Source organism: Balaenoptera physalus, assembly GCF_965194825.1.
Source record: "Balaenoptera physalus genome assembly, contig: HAP1_SCAFFOLD_943, whole genome shotgun sequence".
Classification (NCBI taxonomy): domain Eukaryota; kingdom Metazoa; phylum Chordata; class Mammalia; order Artiodactyla; family Balaenopteridae; genus Balaenoptera; species Balaenoptera physalus.
In genome coordinates, this window is record NW_028125845.1 from 71,969 (window position 1) to 93,553 (window position 21,585).

A 21,585-nucleotide genomic window follows, 5' to 3' on the forward strand; every position below is an offset into this window, starting at 1 on the left:
GAAGAAACTCAAAGTTTTTTAATGAGTCTGAACCTCCAAGACTGAGACAAAGCAAGAGCCTCTAGGTAGTTCATTTCGTCTGATCATTAGTCTAGTATTCTTTCCGTTGCTGACAAGGATTTATTTTCTGTGCAGCAAAGCACACTGTAAACTCTCAAATATTAAACCAAAACCAAGTTCTCAGACTGATCTAAATAAACACCAGCAAGAGACATACTACAATGCAAGAAACAACCATACCAGCATTCAAATGGATAGATTAAATTGTTTAAATGAATGCTACTTTGAGCTTATTCTCCTCTAAAAAAGATGTCAGAGTCAAGAAAATGAACAAGCAATTATTCCAGATTCCTAGCAGCTACTCTCTGCTACTGAATCCAGGAGAGAAAAAAGAACATCTGCCTTTATGCCAGCATAACCCAGAGGAGAAATTAAAGAATAAGCAAAAATACTATCAAAATGGGGAAGTCCCGAGGTCATAATACATTCTATTATTGTGTGCTCATCAAGACAACAACTCAAGTGACAATAAACTGATTTTAGTACAAGTTCTAGAAATTCCAAATAGCTTTCACTTACCCAAACTCCCATACCATTTACTTACCCCTTAATCTCTACTTAAAGAGTATATGTATATGTATAACTGATTCACTTCGTTATAAAGCAGAAAACTAACACACCATTGTAAAGCAATTACACTCCAATAAAGATGTTAAATAAATAAATAAAATAAATATAAATAAAGAATATCCTCTACCCGTTCCCTCACTTTCACTCCCAGCTAAATCCTACCTGTCCTTTCATCCTTAGATCAGGCATTACCTCCTCTAGAAAGCCTGTCTGACTCTCAAACTGAGCAAAAGGCAGAAACAGAGAGGAAGGAATGGGTGGAGGAAGAAAAGTACAGAAAGAAGAAAAGATAATATCCCAAACCAGATATTACAGTAGTAAAAATATCATCCTAAGCAATGTCAGGATTGAAGACGTCATTCCATTAAAAAATAACATCAAAATAAAAATTTTTTTTAACCTTAAAAGTAAAATCAACCAGCAGAGGGATCCTATAGTAACCATTTCCATAGTGTTTAACTTGAGAATGCTCAGTACTAACAAAGCAAAGGCAGAATTAAATACAAGGGACCATAAAGGTACTGTTCAGTCTAGCAGCATTTTAAGTATCAACCTCACTTCTTTCTTCATGCTCTACAACCCAAAAGTTTCAAGCACCTGCAACAGACGTCAATGAGGTTAACAAAATTCCCAGATTTAGTCCCTGAAATACTAGTATATAAATCAAGAAGAAGGGTGAAGAAAGAAGGGTAAAGAAAGAAGAGTTAAGCGATACCTATCAGCTGTGAACATGTTAAGAGCTAACCCTGGCAATGCTAGAACTGGGAGTGCATTAACCTGAATAAAGACACATCGGAGGCAGCAGCTTGACTGTGAGGTGGCGGTGGGGGGGGGGGGGGTCCCTGCTGGCATAAAGCTAACGGGCTAATGTCTGTGTCCCACAGAGCTATGTCAACACTGAAGTCACCGTGTGCCCAAAGCTTTCCAGAAGCTATAGAATTCCTTTTTCCTTTTTTTCCCCCCCTTTTCCTCCAGAGAAAGAGAAGAGGCAAGGAAGACTGATATTGAGGGAGAGTACAAAGAGATCATGACCTTACAATCTTACAGAAAAGCACTCCTGTACACTGCCATTGTTTAAGATGCTTTCACACACACTATCACTAAACTGTGTTAAACTGAAATGAAGCCCATCAAAATTATTTGCATAAATAATTCTGTCTTGGGGAGAAAATAGCATAGAACATATACAAAGAACATCAGCTAACCAGAATAAACCAACCAAATTACTCACATTTTTTTTCAAGACTTACCTCTTTAATAATGGGCTTTCTTGTAAAAATCAAATCTACACTAGGCAACTGATAGACTACAACAGTCCACTGTTGTATTTTGTTCTAGAGATACTAAGACCAAGTGCAGTTAAGACAAGAGAAGGAAACCAAAGGTATAAGAATTAGAAAGCAAGAAAGTCATTATACAGAGATTGTAGGATGAAAACTCAGAGGAAATTACAGACAAAATATCTGTATAATTAAGAGTCCAGCAAGGGACTTCCCTGGTGGTCCAGTGGTTAAGAATCCACCTTCTAATGCAGAGGACGTGGGTTCTGCATCCCACATACCACGGAGCAACTCAGCTCACGTGCCACAACTACACAGCCCACCAGAGCCCACACGCTCTGGAGCCCGCGCACCGCAACGAAAGATCCTGCGTGCCGCAAGGAATATCCCGCGTGCAGCAACTAAGACCTGATGCAGCCAAAAATAAAACAAATAAATAATTAAATATTTAAAAAAAAAAGAGTTTAGCAAGCCTGGCGCATATAAGATCAACATATAAAATTTAACTGCATTTCTCTACAAGGAACAAATCTTTAAAAAGTGTAATGAAAAAGAGAGAGAAAGAGAATCTTGATAAATAAAACCAAAGAAGCATCTGGGGATAAAATAACAATAAAAAGTCAAACTATTATGGAGAAAATCATAATTGTTTCAAAAGCAAAACACCAAGGTATAAATATTATTTTTTTTGTATACAATCCCTTAATTTTTCCATGGCAACCATCAAATAAGGTATATCAAAGACTCTTTTGCACATGCTTCTGTAAAAATGTTAAGTAGATAAAAGAAATCTTTAAAAATTAATAAAATTTTTTTGAAAATCAATTTAGGTAGTAAAGAGACAATACAAAAGATTGCTTCATGTTTTAACAGCATGTTGAGAAGAAATAAAACCATATGGGATCTTCACGGGGTATTTAAAAGGAAAATACATTTGTTTTCTCGACTCTCACCAATTTTATCACATAAACTCCAATAAATACATGTGTTACCATTATTTTCATTCATCTCCTACATCCATATTTACTCATCGCGTTGTATTTTCAATTTGAATACTTAGGTCTGTGACCACAAAATCTTTCACTTCACTTCAGCTGACTGCATACTTTTGGGGAAAGTTAAACATGCACTTACCCTATGACCCAGCGATTCCACTCCTAGATATTTCCGCAAGAGAAATAAAAACATGGCCACAAACACATCTGTATAAAAATGTTTACAACCGCTTTATTCATAAGAGCCAAAACTGGAAACAACCCCATCAACAGGAGAATGGATAAATTGATTATGCAACATCCATGCAATGAAAACTACTCAATATTAGGATGACTATGGATACATGCAACAACACGAATAAACTTTAAATATATAGTACACTGAGCAAAAGAAGCCAAACACAACAGAGTACAGACTATATGGTTCCATGTATAGGAGGTTCTAGAGCAGGCAAAACTAATCTAAAGTGAAAGGAATTAGAACACTATCTATGTGTTCGGGGCAGGGAAAATACTGATTGGGAAGGAGCTCAAGGGAACCTTATGGGATGATGGAAATGTTCTATATCTTCGTAAGACTGCATTATACGACTACTGGCATTTGTCAAAACTCATGGAACTATGATACGGAAGATCCATGTATTTTGCTGTATGTAAACTATACTCCAACAAAAAATAGATATATTAAAAGAGAAAAAAGTAACAGACATAGGTCAGAAAAGGGAAAAGTAAATCAATATTCAAGAAAATTTCTTAACAAGTAGGAATGACTTCACTTAAAAGAAAAAAGGATAATTTAGTTGATTTTAAGAACACTTCCAGTCCCAACATGTATTATGCTCCATCACCTAATTCAATTGCAACCCTGCATTCTTAAAAAGGTTAGAGAAGAAAGCAGAAGCTCGGGGCTACCGAGACTCATTCAAATATACAACAACGTATGGAAATCACCATCAACAATTTGCCTTATTTGTTTCAGATATCTCTCTCTCTCTCCCCCACCCCTCACTGTTGCTTATTTAAAATTCACAGAAGTGATGTCATCTGTTCTTGATTCTCTTTGCAAATTGCTCATGTTACTCAACATAATGTGTCTGAGAATGTAAACTGGTATAGCCACTATACGAAACAGTAATGGAGGTTCCTCAAAAAATTAAAAATAGAACTGCCATTAGATCCAGCAATTCCACTTCTGAGTTTTTATCCAAAGAAAACAAAAATAACTAACTCGAAAAGATATCCGCACCCCCATGTTCACTGCAGCATTATTTATAATACCCAAGATATAGAAACAACCTAAGTGTCCATCCATGGATGAATGGATAAAGAAAATGTGGTGTGTATATCTATACACATATGTGTATAGATATACACAATGGGATATTATTCAGCCATAAAATAAAATAAAATCTTACCATTTCGGAGGGGGGCGCGGAACCACAAGCTCACAGGTACAGAACAGATTGGTGGTTGCCAGGGGTGGAGGACAGGGAGTGGGTGAAATGGGTAAAGGGAGTCAAAAGGTACAAACTTCCAGTTATAAAAATAAATAAGTCCTGGGAATATAATGTACAGCATGGTGACTATAGTTAATAACACTGTATTACATATTTGAAAGTTGCTAAGAGAGTAGATCTTAAAAGTTCTCATCCCAAGAAAAAAAAGTTCTTTGTAACTATGTGTGGTGATGGATGTTAACCAGACCCAGTGTGTTGATCATTTTGTAATGTATCCCAATAGCAAAATATTGAAACTAATATAATATGTCAACAATACATCAATTTTTTTTTTTTTTTTTTTTTTTTATGGCTGTGTTGGGTCTTCGTTTCTGCGTGAGGGCTTTCTCTAGTTGCAGCAAGCGGGGGCCACTCTTCATCGCGGTGCGCGGGCCTCTCACTATCGCGGCCTCTCGTTGCGGAGCACAGGCTCCAGACGCGCAGGCTCAGCAATTGTGGCTCATGGGCCTAGTTGCTTCGCGGCATGTGGGATCTTCCCAGACCAGGGCTCAAACCCATGTGTCCTGCACTGGCAGGCAGATTCTCAACCACTGCGCCACCAGGGAAGCCCAATACTTCAATTTTTTAAAAACGTGTTTGAGATTTATCCACACTGATATACATAACTCTAGCTCATTCACTTTTATGAACTGTATAATACAGGTTTCACAATTCCTTATCCAAAATTCTAAAATCCAAAGAGCTTTAAAAAGACTACATTTTTCTCCAAGCTTAATGGAAAAACCTGACTCAACTGCTATGAGGCTATTTACCATTTATTTATCCAATTTAATATGAATAGTCCTAAGTTTTGCTACAGATTTAATATGTTTGATTACTGGGTATTGTCCAGATCCCAATGGGAGTATTACACAATATACAGTTTATATACTGGATTACCTTTCAAAATCTGAAAAACATCTAAATTCCAACATACATGTGCCCTAAGTATTTTGCAGGAAGGCACTGTGTACTCATATTCCATTTTGTGAATAAATACCAACTTATCCACTCACCTACTTGAGGAACACTTAGATGTTTTTCCACTTTTTTCACTGTTACGACAAGCACATGTACATCTACCTGTCTCCTTGTGCACATGTGCAAAAGTTTCTCTCAAGGAGACACACAGAAATGAAACTGCCAGGTAGTAGAGCGTGTCTTCAACCTTACTGGTCATTTAAATGTACCTTTTTCAATTTACTATAAACAAGATGCATGACACAGATGATAAAAGGGAGCAGATATCCAGCCTATAACTTTCATATCTACAGAACCATTAATCATTTAACACTTTCCATTGATCATAAAACCACTTTCCTAGAAGGAAATTTTTGGTGGAAATGGATTGGGTTGTTACTTAAAAAAAAAAAAAAGAAAGAAAAGCTAAATGATTGTGCATTCAATTCCATCCATAAGGAATAAAGACAGTGTTTTCAAAGAAAGTTATTACTTATGAAGCTACTTTAATTAGCAGAGCCCAAGTATCGCTGTAAGGCTTGAGAATTTTTTTTAAAAAGCAAAAATTCTATCCATAGGATCTTTTCTCTCTGAAAGAAGGAATGAGAGAAGAAACAGAAAAGATTGGAAAGAATCCTAATTTCTCTCCGCTCACCCTACTTCCTAAAATGGCATCTTTCCCTGAGAATCCCCACAAAATACAACTACTTTAATCTCAGTACCAAAATTTTGATGTCAAAGATTCCTATAAAAATGATCTTAGAGATAAAGACACTGAAAATCTGAAAGCAACAATAATCAACAGTTTCAAGGATTTCCTTTCTATCCCTTTCATATTTATTGGAAAATAAATAAATAAGCAGGCTTCTTTTTTCTCTCAGGTATTTGAGAAACAAAAAAGTAACACAGGGATACCTGATTCATTACTAATGTTTAAAATATTTTTAAACTAAACTTATGAATTGGGATAGATGCTTATATAATTCGTTTTTTCTGACAGCTTTTAAGAACACATTCTTTGATCCCCATATTATAAGGACAATTGGCTTTTTAAAAAAGCTACTTGCTTAACCCAAGGTATCTAAACAAAAACAAGAAAACTTAAATGAGAGGTTCACAAAGGAACATTTGATGACGTTAGTGGACCTAAAATATGTCATATTTCTTACACAGACTTAAGCAAAAGAAAATATGAATCCCAATGTATAGACAAGTGCCACAAAAACACAAAACCTACAGGAACACAAGAACAGCACTTTATCCTAGGCGGAAAAACGAACCCCTAGCCTATTTCAATACCAGAAGAATGACAGATTCTGAGAGGGCTCCGGCTACCTTGGGAGTTCTCTCCATCAAGAACAAGAACTAGTAATTAACATGAAAGAGTCCATTTCAGACAATTCTGCCCACAAAGGAGGCAGTGCTGTTGAAAAATAAACTTAACCAAACATTGGAGAACAGAAAAAAAATACTGAAGTATAATCCCTCACTGACGGAAGAAAGATCTTTAGTTAGTAGCAGGCATTAAGCTCCCTCCCTGACAGAGATACCATGGCAGGTGGGTATAATAAACATGGTCTGTCTCCATATAAAGGTAGATAAGACAGATAACGGTGGATAAGAGAGTCATTAATCCCAACAGCAACAAAAATACACAATTGTAACTGCAAACAGGGATAAAAGCTATAAATCCAAGGTAGTAAAAGATAAGAGAAGATTTGGGGGCTGGGTGAGATCTGAAGAATAAGTTAACTTCCATTAACTATTTAAAGACACAACACTTCTACTGTGAGGAGAAGACTACTTAGGTGAAGACCCTCAAGAAGGAGGGGGCACAGCACATTTGAGGGATTAAGGAGACTGAGCACCAAGGAAGTGTGACAAGAGTTTTGGACTTTAAGGGCAACAGGAAGCCCTGAAAAAGTTTTGAGCAGAGTATGATCATCTCTACCATCATCACTAATAGTGATGCCGGGCACATACTACCACATTTAATTCTTAGAACAAGTACATGAGGTAAGAATTATATAACCATTTCACAGATGAGGAAACTAAGGTTTGGAAAGACTTAGCAGCCTGCCAAGCTCACATAACTAGTGAGTGGTGGAGCCAGGATTCAAACATCACATGGGCACTTTCAAAAGCTCAGACTGGCTGCAAGGAGGCTGCATATCAGGGGGAAACAGAAAGATGGGAAAATTGGGAGACCACTGCAATAATGTCTGCCAACAGCGACATGACCAAACTATGACAGTGGCTGTGGGGTGGGAAAATGGATGGCTTACAGAAATACTTCAGAGAAAAAAGATCACCAGGATTTGACTGGCAGGGTGGGAAATGAGGGAATGAAGCAATCAAGGGAAATTCTGAAGTTTCTGACTTAAACACCATGGACAAGTTGGTGGCACCATAAACAAAAATGGGAAAAAATAAGGAAGGACCAGAATTGAGGGGAAATCTTGAGCTGAATGTAATGTGCTTTTGAGATGCTGAGAAAAGGTTTGAGGGAGCAACTGGGCATGTGGGTCTGGAGCTTAGAGGAATGATATGAGCTAAAGATGTTAAGTGTGGAAGCTCTGATACACAGATGTTAACTGAGGCCAAGGTAGTGAATGAGCCTCCCTAGGAAAAGAAAACACAGCAAGAGGAGATAGTTATAGGACTGATTCAACATTAGATGGCAGGCAGAGGGTAAGAGGCGGGCAAAGGAGACAAGAGGAGCAGTCAGAGAAGTCGGTAGAAATCAGGAAAACTGTGTCACAGAAACTGAAAGAAGTTGATAAGGACCCTTTCTCTAAGGGGAGAACACAGACCAAGAAAGATCTGGCTCTGGGTTCAATTCCTGGTTCCATCAGGATGACTTCAGTGAAGTTAACTAAATACTCTGAGCCTTAATTTATTAATCTATACTATGAACATTATGAAACTTAATCTACAGGGTTATTAAAATAATTAGCAGTAAGGCAGAACACCTATCACACTGTAAATTATCAATAAATGGCAGTTACTGTTGTTGCTCCTGTTTGTAAGATCAAAAGGTTTGGTTAGTGGCTTATTGAACCCAGCCCTGGGAAGCCCTAGGGGTTCTAAAGAACATCTTCAGGGAATGCCTGGCAGGGCCACACTGGGGCATCTGGGCTCCCCAGTCCTGTCTCGATCAGAACAGCTTTGCCTTCTTTTTCATTTTACTTCTTAAAATAAGTTTTAGGCACTTGCCTGGTGGCACCATGGTTGGGAATCCACCTGCCAATGCAGGGGACACGGGTTCGAGCCCTGGTCCGGGAAGATCCCACATGCCGCAGAGCAACTAAGCCCGTGCACCACAACTACTGAGCCTGCGCTCTAGATCCCGGCTCCACAACAAGAGAGGCCACCGCAATGAGAAGCCTGCACCCCACGCCGCTCGCCGCAACTAGGGAAAGCCTGTGCGCAGCAACAAAGACCCAACACAGTCAAAAAATAAATTAGTTAATTAATAAATAATAAGTTTTATTTTCATATCTGAATAATATTCATTTGAAAAAGGGGTCTGCAGCTTAAAGTGTTTTTCAAAAAGCAATGACTGGATCATCTCAATAGTCCCTTCAATTCATTTGGATTACAGCTTGTAATTCTTTTTTTTTTCTTTTTTTGAATTTTTGAAGTTTATTTATTTTTTTATACAGCAGGTTCTTATTAGTTATCTATTTTATACATATTAGTGTATACATGTCAATCCCAATCTCCCAGTTCATCCCACCACCACCCACCCTCCCCGCCACTTTCCCCCCTTGATGCCCATACGTTTGGTCTCTACATCTGTGTCTATTTCTGCCCTGAAAACCGGTTCATCTGTACCATTTACAGCTTGTAATTCTTCACCAAAGTAAAACATGTGAGAAATAAGGACAAAACAACACACTTGATAACATAATCCCTACCATGAAGCTTATTATTTATGATTATTTAATTAGAATAATGGTTATAAATCAATTAGCTCTGTTTATCTACTGAAAATTGTACTAGGGTCAGTGCCATTACTGCCATTGAAGCACCACAGCCTTATAAGAGCAATTTTTTGTTTGTTTGCTTAAGATTATAACCACATGAACAGTGAAGAAAAGAGTTAAGCAGCATTAAAATCACAAAGGGCTTTCTTTTTTCATGAAAAATAAAGTTGGTTAGTGTGCTCAAATTACTTGTTTTCTTTTTGAAAGCCCTGCATGAAGAAAACCAATTAATAAAGAATCAAAATATCTCACCAGCCTTTTCTCATTGAAATCAGTACCTCTAAAAACTTTCTTTTAATATCCTTTTCTTATGCTATTGATTGTTTGTAACTAATCACTTTCCATGTCATCATTGTATGTGGTCCTCTTGTGATAATTATCCCACACTCTCCAGTTTAGTCTGTTGAGCAATCACCACTCTGGTGCAGCTGAAAATTCTCAGGGACACTAGCTTGAATCTCTATGGCACAGATGTCCTAATACTTCATTTTAAACTGGGACAAAGGTTTTACAGAGCCTTGCTGATCTTTTGTCCCAGACACTGGCTGTCTTTTTCATCTAGGACATAATCAAAAATGTACTGTATTAAAAAAAAATGTACTGTATAAGTTTTTTAACTACAACTTTAGAATTTATACTCTTCAATAGTAAGTCACTTCTCTTAAATGACAGAATTTGCTCCTATTTAATTGCTGGAAGTTTTAAGCAATTAAATAGGAGCTGACGGTGGATCAATAGTTGTCTTCATTTTAACAGCTCACCCAATAATGAGGAACATGAGAACTGCATCTGGAAGATTTGGTGTGAAAGGAAATGACTTCTGAAAGGCTGACTGATTTATTTGTGCTGATACTGGCACAGACTGCCCTACTTTAGGCAGGATGGTTAGGGAAGGTCTCTTTGAAGACGTACCATTTAAGCTGACACCTGAGGCAGCCAGCATATAAGAGTGGGGTAAGAATGTCTGGCAGCACATAAGAATAAAGAGTTAAGAACAGCATATATATATATATATATATATATGTATATGTGTGTGTGTGTGTACATATATATTTGAAGGACATTTTTTTCAACACCCAATTGGCCATTAATACAAATTGAAAGCCTGTTATAATCAAATCAATGTAGTCCTGGAAAAAGAATATCAACAAAGAGATCAATGGAACAAATCTCACAATAATTAAGCACTTAAGAAAGAAAAAGGAAATGCCACAAACCAAAAGAAAAGAGACTGATCACAGTATTTAGAAAGCTTTGCAATTATTAGGAAAACATCAAAATAAATACGTTCTCCCCACACAAAATTAAAAATAAGTTCCAGGAAGATTAAAGAACTAGGTATAAAATGCAAATTAATTAGAAAATAAAAAGAATAAATATAACATATTTAATGATATTCAGATAGGGAAGGACTTTCTAAACAAAAAACGAAATGTAAGAAATTACAAAAAAATTACAAATTACAAATCTAAGAAAAGTATAGTACATTTTACTGCTTCGAAATCTAGAATTATAAACATCAAAAGTCAAAAACTAATGAGCAAATGACAAAAACTAAAAATTATTCACAACTGTGAAAGTACTTTATCCTCACTATTGAAAAAGCCCATAAACGTCAATGAAATACTAAGACCTTACTGTCCCCAAGAGAAATTAACAAATAGAAATATACCAATCACAGACAATATGCAAATTGACAATAAACACATGAAAATGTAAACAAAGAATTGCAAATGAAAGCAAGGTAAGACAAAACTTTTTAACCTATGAAAGAGGTAAAAGTTTTTTTTCAGGCAAAAGATTTTTAAACATTATATGAACAGGTAAGGTGATACATGCATTCTTACATGCCTGATCACCTAAAGTGGTCCAATCCTTCTAGAAGACAGTGTGTCAATAAGTATATTCATCTCTTTTATTTTATAAGCACAACTGTATCATCCTTAGGAAGCAGAAACTATCTTCTACCAATGTTGCTTTTCTCTCCAAATATAAGGTGGATAATATAGTAATTTGTAGGGTCATTTTTGTAACATTTTCTCATTACAAAGTAATAAACATAAGTGTTAAAACATTTTAAGAATACATAAACGTATATGGGAAAACCTCTCCTATAATTCCTTTGATCCCCTCTGATGAATAGATTCAATTTTTTAACAACCTATCATAGGAAAATAATCAGAAATGTGAAAATGTATTAATAAAGATGGCCATAACAGTAATACATATGACAAAAAAAACTGAAAAGTGGGGAGACCTTCAAGATGGCGAAAGAGTAACACATGGAGATCACCTTCCTCCCCACAAATACATCATAAATACATCTACGTGTGGAACAACTCCTACAGAACACCTACTGAACACTAGCAGAGGACCTCAGACCTCCCAAAAGGCAAGAAACTCCCCACGTACCTGGGTAGGGCAAAAGAAAAAAGAAAAAACAGAGACAAAAGAATAGGGACGGGACCCGCACCAGCGGGAGGGAGCTGTGAAGGAAGAAAGGTTTCCACGCACTAGGAAGCCCCTTCACTGGCGGAGACAGGGCGTGGCAGGGCGAAGCTTCAGAGCCACGGAGGAGAGCGCAGCAACGGGGGTGCAGAGGGCAAAGCGGAGAGATTCCCTCACAGAGGATCGGTGCCGACCAGCACTCACCAGCCCGAGAGGCTTGTCTGCTCACCCGCCAGGGCGGGCGGGGGCTGGGAGCTGAGGCTCGGGCTTCGGAGGTCAGACCCCAGGGAGAGTACTGGGGTTGGCTGCGTGAACACAGCCCGAAGGGGGCTAGCGTGCCACAGCTAGCCGGGAGGGTGTCCGGGAAAAGTCTGGAGCTGCCGAAGAGGCAAGAGACCATTGTTTCGGGCGCGTGAGGAGAGGGGATTCAGAGGACCTCCTAAATGAGCTCCAGAGATGCGCGTGAGCCGAGGCTATCAGCACGGACACCAGAGACTGGCATGAGACGCTAAGGCTGCAGGTGCAGCCACCAAGAAGCCTGTGTGCAAGCACAGGTCACTATCCACACCTCCCCTCCCGGAAGCATGTGCAGCCCCCGACTGCCAGGGTCCCGTGATGCAGGGACAACTTCCCCGGGAGGACACACGGCGCGCCTCAGGCTGGTGCAATGTCACGCCAGCCTCCGCCACCACAGGCTCACCACCGCATTCTGTACTCCTCCCTTCCCCCAGGCCTAGGTGAGCCAGAGCCCCGGCATCAACTGCTACTTTAACCCTGTCCTGTCTGGGCAGGAACAAACGCCCTCAGGCAACCTACATGGAGAGGAGAGGCCAAATCCAAAGCTGAACCCCGGGAGCTGTGTGAACAAAGAAGGAAAGGGAAATCTCTACCAGAAGCCTTAGGAGCAGCGGATTAAATCTCCACAATCAACTTGCTGTACCCTGCATCTGTGGAATACCTAAATAGACAATGAATCATCCCCAAAGTGAGGCAGTGGACTTTGTGTGATTTTGCCTGTATAGCTTTGCTTTTACCAATTGTCCTAGGGTTCTGTCTGTCCGTTTTTTGTTTTTTTTCTTAGTATAGTTTTTAGCGTTTGTTATCATTGGTGGATTTGTTTTTTGGTTTGGTTGCTCTCTTCTTTTTTTTTTCTTTTTTTTATTACTTTTTAATTTTTTTTATTTTCAATAATTATTTTTTATTTTTTATTTTAATAACTTTATTTTCTTTCTTTTTTTTCTCCCTTTTCTTCTGAGCCATGCGGCTGACAGGGTCTTGGTGCTCTGGCCGGGTGCCAGGCCTGTGTCTCTGAGGTGGGAGAGCCGAGTTCAGGACATGGGTCCACCAGAGACCTCCCAGCTCCACGTGATATCAAACGGCAAAAGCTCTCCCAGAGATCTCCATCTCAACGCTAAGACCCAGCTCCACTCAACGACCAGTAAGCTACAGTGCTGGACACACTATGCCAAACAACCAGCAAGACAGGAACACAACTCCACCCATTAGCAGAGAGGCTGCCGAAAATCATAATAAGGACACAGACACCCCAAAACACACTACCAGACGTGGACCTGCCCACCAGAAAGACAAGATCCAGCCTCATCCGCCAGAACACAGGTACCAGTCCCCTCCACCAGGAAGCCTACACAACCCACTGAACCAACCTTAGCCACTGGGAGCAGACACCAAAAACAACGGGAACTACAAACCTGCAGCCTGCAAAACGGAGACCCCAAACACAGTAAGTTAAGCAAAATGAGAAGACAGAGAAACACACAGCAGATGAAGGAGCAAAGTAAGAACCCACCAGACCAAACAAATGAAGAGGAAATAGGCAGTCTACATGAACAAGAATTCAGAGTAATGACAGCAAAGATGATCCAAAATCTTGGACGTAGAATGGAGAAAATACAAGAAACGTTTAACAAGGACCTAGAAGAACTAAAGAATAAACAACAAGGATCAACAACACAATAAATGAAATTAAAAATTCTCTAGAAGGAATCAATAGCAGAATAACTAAGGAAGGAGAATGGATAAGTGACCTGGAAGATAAAATAGTGGAAATAACTACTGCAGAGAAGAAAAAAGAAAAAAGAATGAAAAGAATTAAGGACAGTCTCAGAGACCTCTGGGACAACATTAAACGCACCAACATTCGAATTATAGGGATCCCAGAAGAAGAAGAGAAAAAGAAAGGGACTGAGAAAATATTTGAAGAGATTATAGTTGAAAACTTCCCTAATGTGGGAAAGGAAATAGTCAATCAAGTCCAGGAAGCACAGAGAGTCCCAGGCAGGAGAAATCCAAGGAGAAACACACGAAGACACATATTAATCAAACTATCAAAAACTAAATACAAAGAAAAAATATTACAAGCAGCAAGGGAAAAGCAACAAATAACATACAAGGGAATCCCCATAAGGTTAACAGCTGATCTTTCAGAAGAAACTCTGCAAGCCAGAAGGGAGTGGCAGGACATATTTAAAGTGATGAAAGGGAAAAACCTACAACCAAGATTACTCTACCCAGCAAGGAACTCATTCAGATTTCATGGAGAAATTAAAACCTTTACAGACAAGCAAAAGCTAAGACAATTCAGCACCGCCAAACCAGCTTTACAACAAATGCTCAAGGAACTTCTCTAGGCAGGAAACACAAGAGAAGGAAAAGATCTACAATAACAAACCCAAAACAATTAAGAAAATGGTAATAGGAACATACATATCGATCATTACCTTAAATGTAAATGGATTAAATGCTCCAACCAAAAGACACAGACTGCTGAATTGATACAAAAACAAGACCTGTATATATGCTGTCTACAAGAGACCCACTTCAGACCTAGGGACACATAAAGACTGAAAGTGAAGGGATGGAAAAAGACATTTTATGCAAATGGAAATCAAAAGAAAGCTGGAGTAGCAATTCTCTTATCAGACAAAACAGACTTTACAATAAAGAATGTTACAAGAGACAAGGAAGGACACTACATAATGATCAAGGGATCAATCCAACAAGAATATAACAATTGCAACTATTTATGCACCCAACATAGGAGCACCTCAATACATAAGGCAAAGGCTAACAGCCGTAAAAGGGGAAATCGACAGTAACACAATCATAGTAGGGGATTTTAACATCCCATTTTCACCAATGGACAGATCATCCAAAATGAAAATAAATAAGGAAACACAAGCTTTAAATGATACATTAAACAAGATGGACTTAATTGATATTTATAGGACATTCCATCCAAAAACAACAGAATATACTTTCTTCTCAGGTGCTCATGGAACATTCTCCAGGATAGATCATATCTTGGGTCACAAAGCAAGCCTTGACAAATTCAAGAAAATTGAAATTGTATCAAGTATCTTTCCTGACCACAATGCTATGAGACTAGATATCAATTACAGGAAAAAATTTGTAAAAAATACAAACACATGGAGGCTAAACAATACACTAGTTAATAAACAAGAGATCAGTGAAGAAATCAAAGAGGAAATCAAAAAATACCTAGAAACAAATGACAATGAAAACACGACGACCCAAAACCTATGGGATGCAGCAAAAGCAGTTCTAAGAGGGAAGTTTATAGCAATACAATCCTACCTCAAGAAACAAGAAACATCTCAAATAAACAACCTAACCTTCTACCTAAAGCAATTAGAGAAAGAAGAACAAAAAAACCCCAAAGTTAGCGGAAGGAAAGAAATCATAAAGATCAGATCAGAAATAAATGAAAAAGAAATGAAGGAAACGATACCAAAGATCAATAAAACTAAAAGCTGGTTCGTTGAGAGGATAAACAAAATTGATAAACCATTAGCCGGACTCATCAAGAAAAAGTCTGAGGAGACTCAGATCAATAGAATTAGAAATGAAAAAGAAGTAACAACTGACACTGCAGAAAGACAAAGGATCATGAGAGATTACTACAAGCAACCATACGCCAATAAAATGGACAACCTGGAAGAAATGGACAAATCCACAATCAACATTGTGAAAATGACTATACTACCCAAAGCAATCTACAGATTCAGTGCAATCCCTATCAAACTACCAATGGCATTTTTCACAGAACTAAAACAAAAAATTTCACAATTTGCATGGAAACACAAAAGACCCCGAATAGCCAAAGCAATCTTGAGAAAGAAAAATGGAGTTGGAGGAATCAGGCTCCCTGACTTCAGACAATACTACAAAGCTACAGTAATCAAGACAGTATGGTACTGGCACAAAAACAGAAATATAGATCAGTGGAACAGGACAGAAAGCCCAGAGATAAACCCACGCACATATGGTCACCTTATCTTTGATAAAGGAGGCAAGAATATACACTGGAGAAAAGACAGCCTCTTCAGTAAGTGGTGCTGGGAAAACTGGACAGGTACATGTAAAAGAATGAAATTAGAACACTCCCTAATACCATACACAAAAATAAACTCAAAATGGACTAAAGACCTAAATGTAAGGCAAGACACTATAAAACTCTTAGAGGAAAACAGAGGCAGAACACTCTATGACATAAATCACAGAAAGATCCTTTTTGACCCACCTCCTAGAGAAATGGAAATAAAAACAAAAATAAACAAATGGGACCTAATGAAACTTCAAAGCTTTTGCACAGCAAAGGAAACCATAAACAAGATGAAAAGACAACCCTCAGAATGGGAGAAAATATTTGCAAATGAAGCAATTGACAAAGGATTAGTCTCCAAAATATACAAGCAGCTCATACAGCTCAATATCAAAAAACAAACCACCCAATCAAAAAATGGGCAGAAGATCTAAATAGACATTTCTCCAAAGAAGACATATAGATGGCCAAAAGGCACACGAAAAGATGCTCAACACTGCTAATTATTAGAGAAATGCAAAGCAAAACAACAATGAGATATCACCTCACATCAGTAAGAATGGCCATCATCAAAAAAATCTACAAACAATAAATGCTGGAGAGGGCATGGAGAAAAGGGAACCTTCTTACACTGATGGTGGGAATGTAAATTGGTGCACCCACTATGGAGAACAGTATGGAGGTTCCTGAAGAAACTAAAAATAGAGTTACCATATGATCCAGCAATCCCACTCCTGGGCATATATCCAGAGAAAAACATAATTCAAAAAGATACATGCAACCCAGTGTTCACTGCAGCTCTATTACAATAGCCAAGACATGGAAGTAACCTAAATGTCCATCAATAGGTGAATGGATAAAGAAGATGTGTTTTATATATTTATACATATATATGTATACACACACATACACACACACACACACACACACACACACACACACACACACACACACAATGGAATATTATTCAGCCATAAAAAGGAATGAAATAATGCCATTTTCAGCAACATGCATGGACCTAGAGATTATCATACTAAGTGAAGTAATCCAGATAGAGAAAGACAAATATCATGATATCGCTTATATGTGGAACGTAAAAAAAAAAAAAACAGATACAAATGAACTTATATACAAAACAGAAATAGACCCACAGACATAGAAAACAAACTTATGGTTACCAAAGGAGAAAAGAGTGTGGAGGAGGGATACATTAGGAGTTTGGGATTAGCCACCACTCTCAACAGCATGTTTGCATAGACGATTAGGCCTGAAGTGCTTAGTTTGTTAAAAGAAAGGTATTAAACAACCATTTTATTAAGATATGAAAATGAGAGACAACAACAAGGAGAAATTTAACTGCAAATTAAAGCAAAGACTACTTTAAAAACTTTTAAGTCAGTAAATCTGCATGACAAAAAACTTGTCGAAAATCTAAGAACAGCATGATGCTGTAGTAGTATCTCCTGAGCAAATGAGGAAGGTGATTTAAGAGACAGGTCACCTGTCAGAGCCAGGTTTTAACACCTTATTTCTAGAACTTTTATTTAATGTTTATTCATCAAATTTCTATACCACTTATAAATTCTCTGAATACTTTAATGACTCATCCCATGCCTTAGTGTGTGAGTGTTTGACCTTACCAAAAACAGTCTTGCAAATCACAGTATTTTTCTGAAATGTAATCTCTAACCTGGGTTGGCAAGGGAAGTCCATAAGAAAGTTTAGTACTGTGGTTCCAAAAATAATAACAATAAAAAAGAAAAAAAATCACACGCAATTCCCTTTTAATGGTTTAAAGTCAAGCATTCTTTAAAAAATTCTTTCATATCTTTTCAAAGTCCTAATAATAAAGGAAAATTCCTTCACAAATCCACCACTGTTTTGCTATAGACACTTGAACTGAGTGGGAAAGATGTGACAAGTCAAGTCAAGATATTGGTACACAGAGAAAACGAAACAATACTCCTACACCGTTGCTTTAGCAGGGCCTGTTTGTGCTTAGGAGTATCACATCGATACCTTGTATTCCCGAATATTATACCCATCCTTCCTCTATGTTCTTATCATCAGGGATAAAACCTTGTCTTCAACTGCCTCTACTAACCTGCTCGTAAGAAGCAAACTTTCTCATCACGATACTCAGAACCCTAAATTCTCCCCGTTCTCCCTGCGTATCAACCTATTTCTGGCTCCAGTATCTGTCACTTCCGAGAGCACATCACCTGCAATTCTTTTCTGAAACATCAGGCTCTCTTAACCTCCCACTGTGTCCTAATAATCCATAAGCACAGGGGACACCCCGATATTTGTTTCCTCAACTCCTGGGCTGCCGTCATGATATCAAAACAACCATGCCCCATGAAAATTCATGCTGAGGTGTCATGGCAAGATCCTCTGCTACTTTGTAATTCTCATATTCAACATGTATTGATAGTTCAAAGTAGCAGAAAGGAAGAGGGGATGTTAGCTTCAAGCACTGGCTGGGCTCAGAAAGACTGTTTACTTTAGGTCAGAGAGAGTGCGTATTTACTGCAGAGAAGAAGGAACTAACAGAAAGTGAGCAAAGATTATGTGAAAGAAAATTAATGGAGACAGATTGCAGAGGAGGGAACCAGAGCTTAAATCTGTGATAGAAATAAGAAGCGAGCTTGGTGAAGGAGAGACAGTATCTCCTCTGAGTCAGAAGAGACGACGACAAGAACACAGGTAACTGCTGAGGTGATGAAGGTAACTGAGGGGTCCCAGCATAGACTTGGTTTCAGTAAAATGAGAGCAGGACAATTACACAGGGGTGGGGATTGGAGTGATGGAGAAAGTACTAAGGGACTTAAAAAAGAGACATACTTGTTCTGAAGAGAAGGAAACCAGAACTTTTCAAAGTCACAGAGCAGAAAAAGCAGCAGCTGTATTCTGCACAGCAGATATATACAGCCTTCACAACAGACTATCTCAAGGAAGCTGCAAGATGCCTGGAAAGTACGAAAATGATGTCAAGAATGGTTCTGCTAAAAGTGACAATTTTGTCAAAACTGACTGGAGAGTGCGGCAAATGTTAATGGTGAAATATGGGGGATGGGTATGAGGAGGTTCACTATACTATTCTCTACTTTTGTGTACCTTTGGAAATGTTTATAATAAAAAATGTTTTTAAGAATTGCCTAGCCATCGTATGACCTCAGGAGCAATGGTTATCTTCCTCAGAAAGCTCAACAACTTGCCAGAACTTTCCAGAAGGTTTTAGGAATTTCAGAGACACAATTGCATACGGATACATACACTCTAGAGGACTGCAAAATTCAATGACAGGGAGGCAAAAAAAGTTTCTAGTTGACGAGGATTTGTCCCAAATTTGTTCTAAGGAGTGAGAAACACAAGTGAGCATTAAAATTAGGCTAAGCGTGTCAGGCATGACAAACAGAGCCAGAAGATGAAAGCGATGAGGACAAGCATTTCAACTAAGCATATGCCTGAAGAACAATATTATAAAACTTACTTCAACTCCAGAACTTCCTCTAAGTGTTCTCTTCCCTCGGCCCGAAGGTTGGTCAAATGAGTTTCCTTCTCTGCCAGTGACTGCTGAGTGCAGGACAGCTTCGCCTTCATAGACTCCAGCTCCTGTTTTACCTTCTCCATGGCCATCAGTAACTCCTCCACCTACGATCAATACAGAAAACACAGAAACTGAGCATCTGGGTCAGGTATAGTCAGAGGAGCTGGGCAGTGGGCAACGCCTGGATCCACAAAATTGAAGACACACCCATAAAAAATTCTGTACTCTCGCAGGATCAGACATAAATGGCAGTTAAAGAAATACATCTCTCATCTTCCCTCCACTATAATTCTTCTCAGTTTAGGTCCAAAAAACCCTCATTTTCTTTTTAACAAATGTAAGGGCATCAGAAGTAACAGTGTGCCAGAAACAATCCCTTCGAAGGAATTTGTTTGGAAACAGTCCAGAACCTTCCATGGAAATAACAATATAATGCAGATAAAAATATAAGGAACAAAATCATAATAAATATTTCTAGAACGATTTTAGGAAATAAAAGCCATAAACCTGACTAATACCAGATGCAGAATAAACATAAATGAGTCATTTTTATTCGTTCAAACTAAGATTCTTCTGTTTATACCATTACAAAGAATTTCTTGTTAAAGAAACAGCGAGAATTCAATCGGATAATTTCCTGCTCTAAAGCTAGGTAGGTAGAGATTTTCTGAGGAAGGCAGGAAGAAAAGAAAAAAAAAATATGACCAGATAGAGAAGAGACAGAATGCTTTTAAAAGACCTGTAAAGGACTTCCCTGGTGGCGCCGCCCGCGAGGATGGGGACAGCCGTCCGCGCCGCCCTCCCTCCCTTCCTCCCTCCCCGGCCGCCGAGGTGAACCGCGGACAGGCCGCTAGCGGGGTCTCCCGGGCCGTGCGGGCAGCCCGAGGGCCTCCGGGCGGGAAGCCCACCTGTCCGCGGGCGCCAGGCTCCTCGGGGCGGCCCGCCCCTGGCTCTGCGTGACTGGCCCCCTGAAGCAGCGGCGGAGGCGGCGGCCCACTGTTTGCGCCGCACCGCCTCCTACGGCAAGCGGGAGGAGACAGACGCCGCCCGCCCGGCGCCTGCCGTGTGCTCCCGCGCCGGCCCGCAGCCCAGCCCCCCCCGCCCGCCAGCCCCCAGCGCCCAGCCCCCAGCCCACCAGCCTCACCTACGGCTCCGCCCTGCCCGGGGGCGCGCTGCCGGGACCCAGCCAGGGCCGTGAGGAGGAGCGAGCGGAGGAGAGCCGAGGGGCCTAGCGCCAGCGACGGGCGGGAAGCTCCAGGCGCCGCCCGACCCCGAGCTGCCGCCACCGCGGCCCTCCCACCCTGCTCAGGGCTGCCGCTGCCGCTGCTGCCCGGGCGCCGGAGCCGTCGCCGACACCGCCGCCACCACCACAGCCACAGCTCGGCCGGGACGCCCGACGTCACCGCGCCCCGCCCCCTGCGCGATTCCCCAGCCCCGCCCCGGGCCGACTTCAGCGCGAGCCCCGCCCCCGCGCGACCGCGCCCGGTCGGCGTCCCGAAGCCTCCGGGGAGTGCGACTCGGGCGCGCGCGGGCCTCGGGCACTTTCCGGGTGTTGTCTTTACTATGATATCTTAGTTAAGTCTAGTGGGGTGTCCCCCCCCTTTTTTTAAATTACTAAAGTATGTCATTATGTTAATTCAACATTAATACTACAAACAAAAGTGAAAATTCCCATAGCAACAGCTGCTCTTTCTATGCTACGTTCATGCTTTTAGAAGTAGTATAAGAGCTGTTAAATGTGCGTTTTGCACATACTGTGTAAAACACATTGATGGAGAAAGAGCAGGGAATGAAGTATTTTGGCTAATCAAATAATAAACAGTGTATTGATTATCAATGTTCAGAGAAATATAATGTAATAAAGTAGATTAAGC

At 39.7% G+C, this 21,585-nt stretch overlaps 1 pseudogene across 1 annotated transcript in view; it reads right to left on the minus strand.

The window, feature by feature from the left end:
• LOC309653700 (ELKS/Rab6-interacting/CAST family member 1-like) overlaps positions 1–21,585 on the minus strand; it is a 97,967-nt pseudogene that overhangs the window by 71,100 nt on the left and 5,282 nt on the right. The window contains exons 3-4 of the transcript XR_014268285.1: positions 20,856–21,281; positions 19,655–19,815 (exon numbers count right to left, since the gene is read on the minus strand). The product of XR_014268285.1 is annotated as an ELKS/Rab6-interacting/CAST family member 1-like (transcript). The remainder of the gene's footprint in view (positions 1–19,654; positions 19,816–20,855; positions 21,282–21,585) is intronic.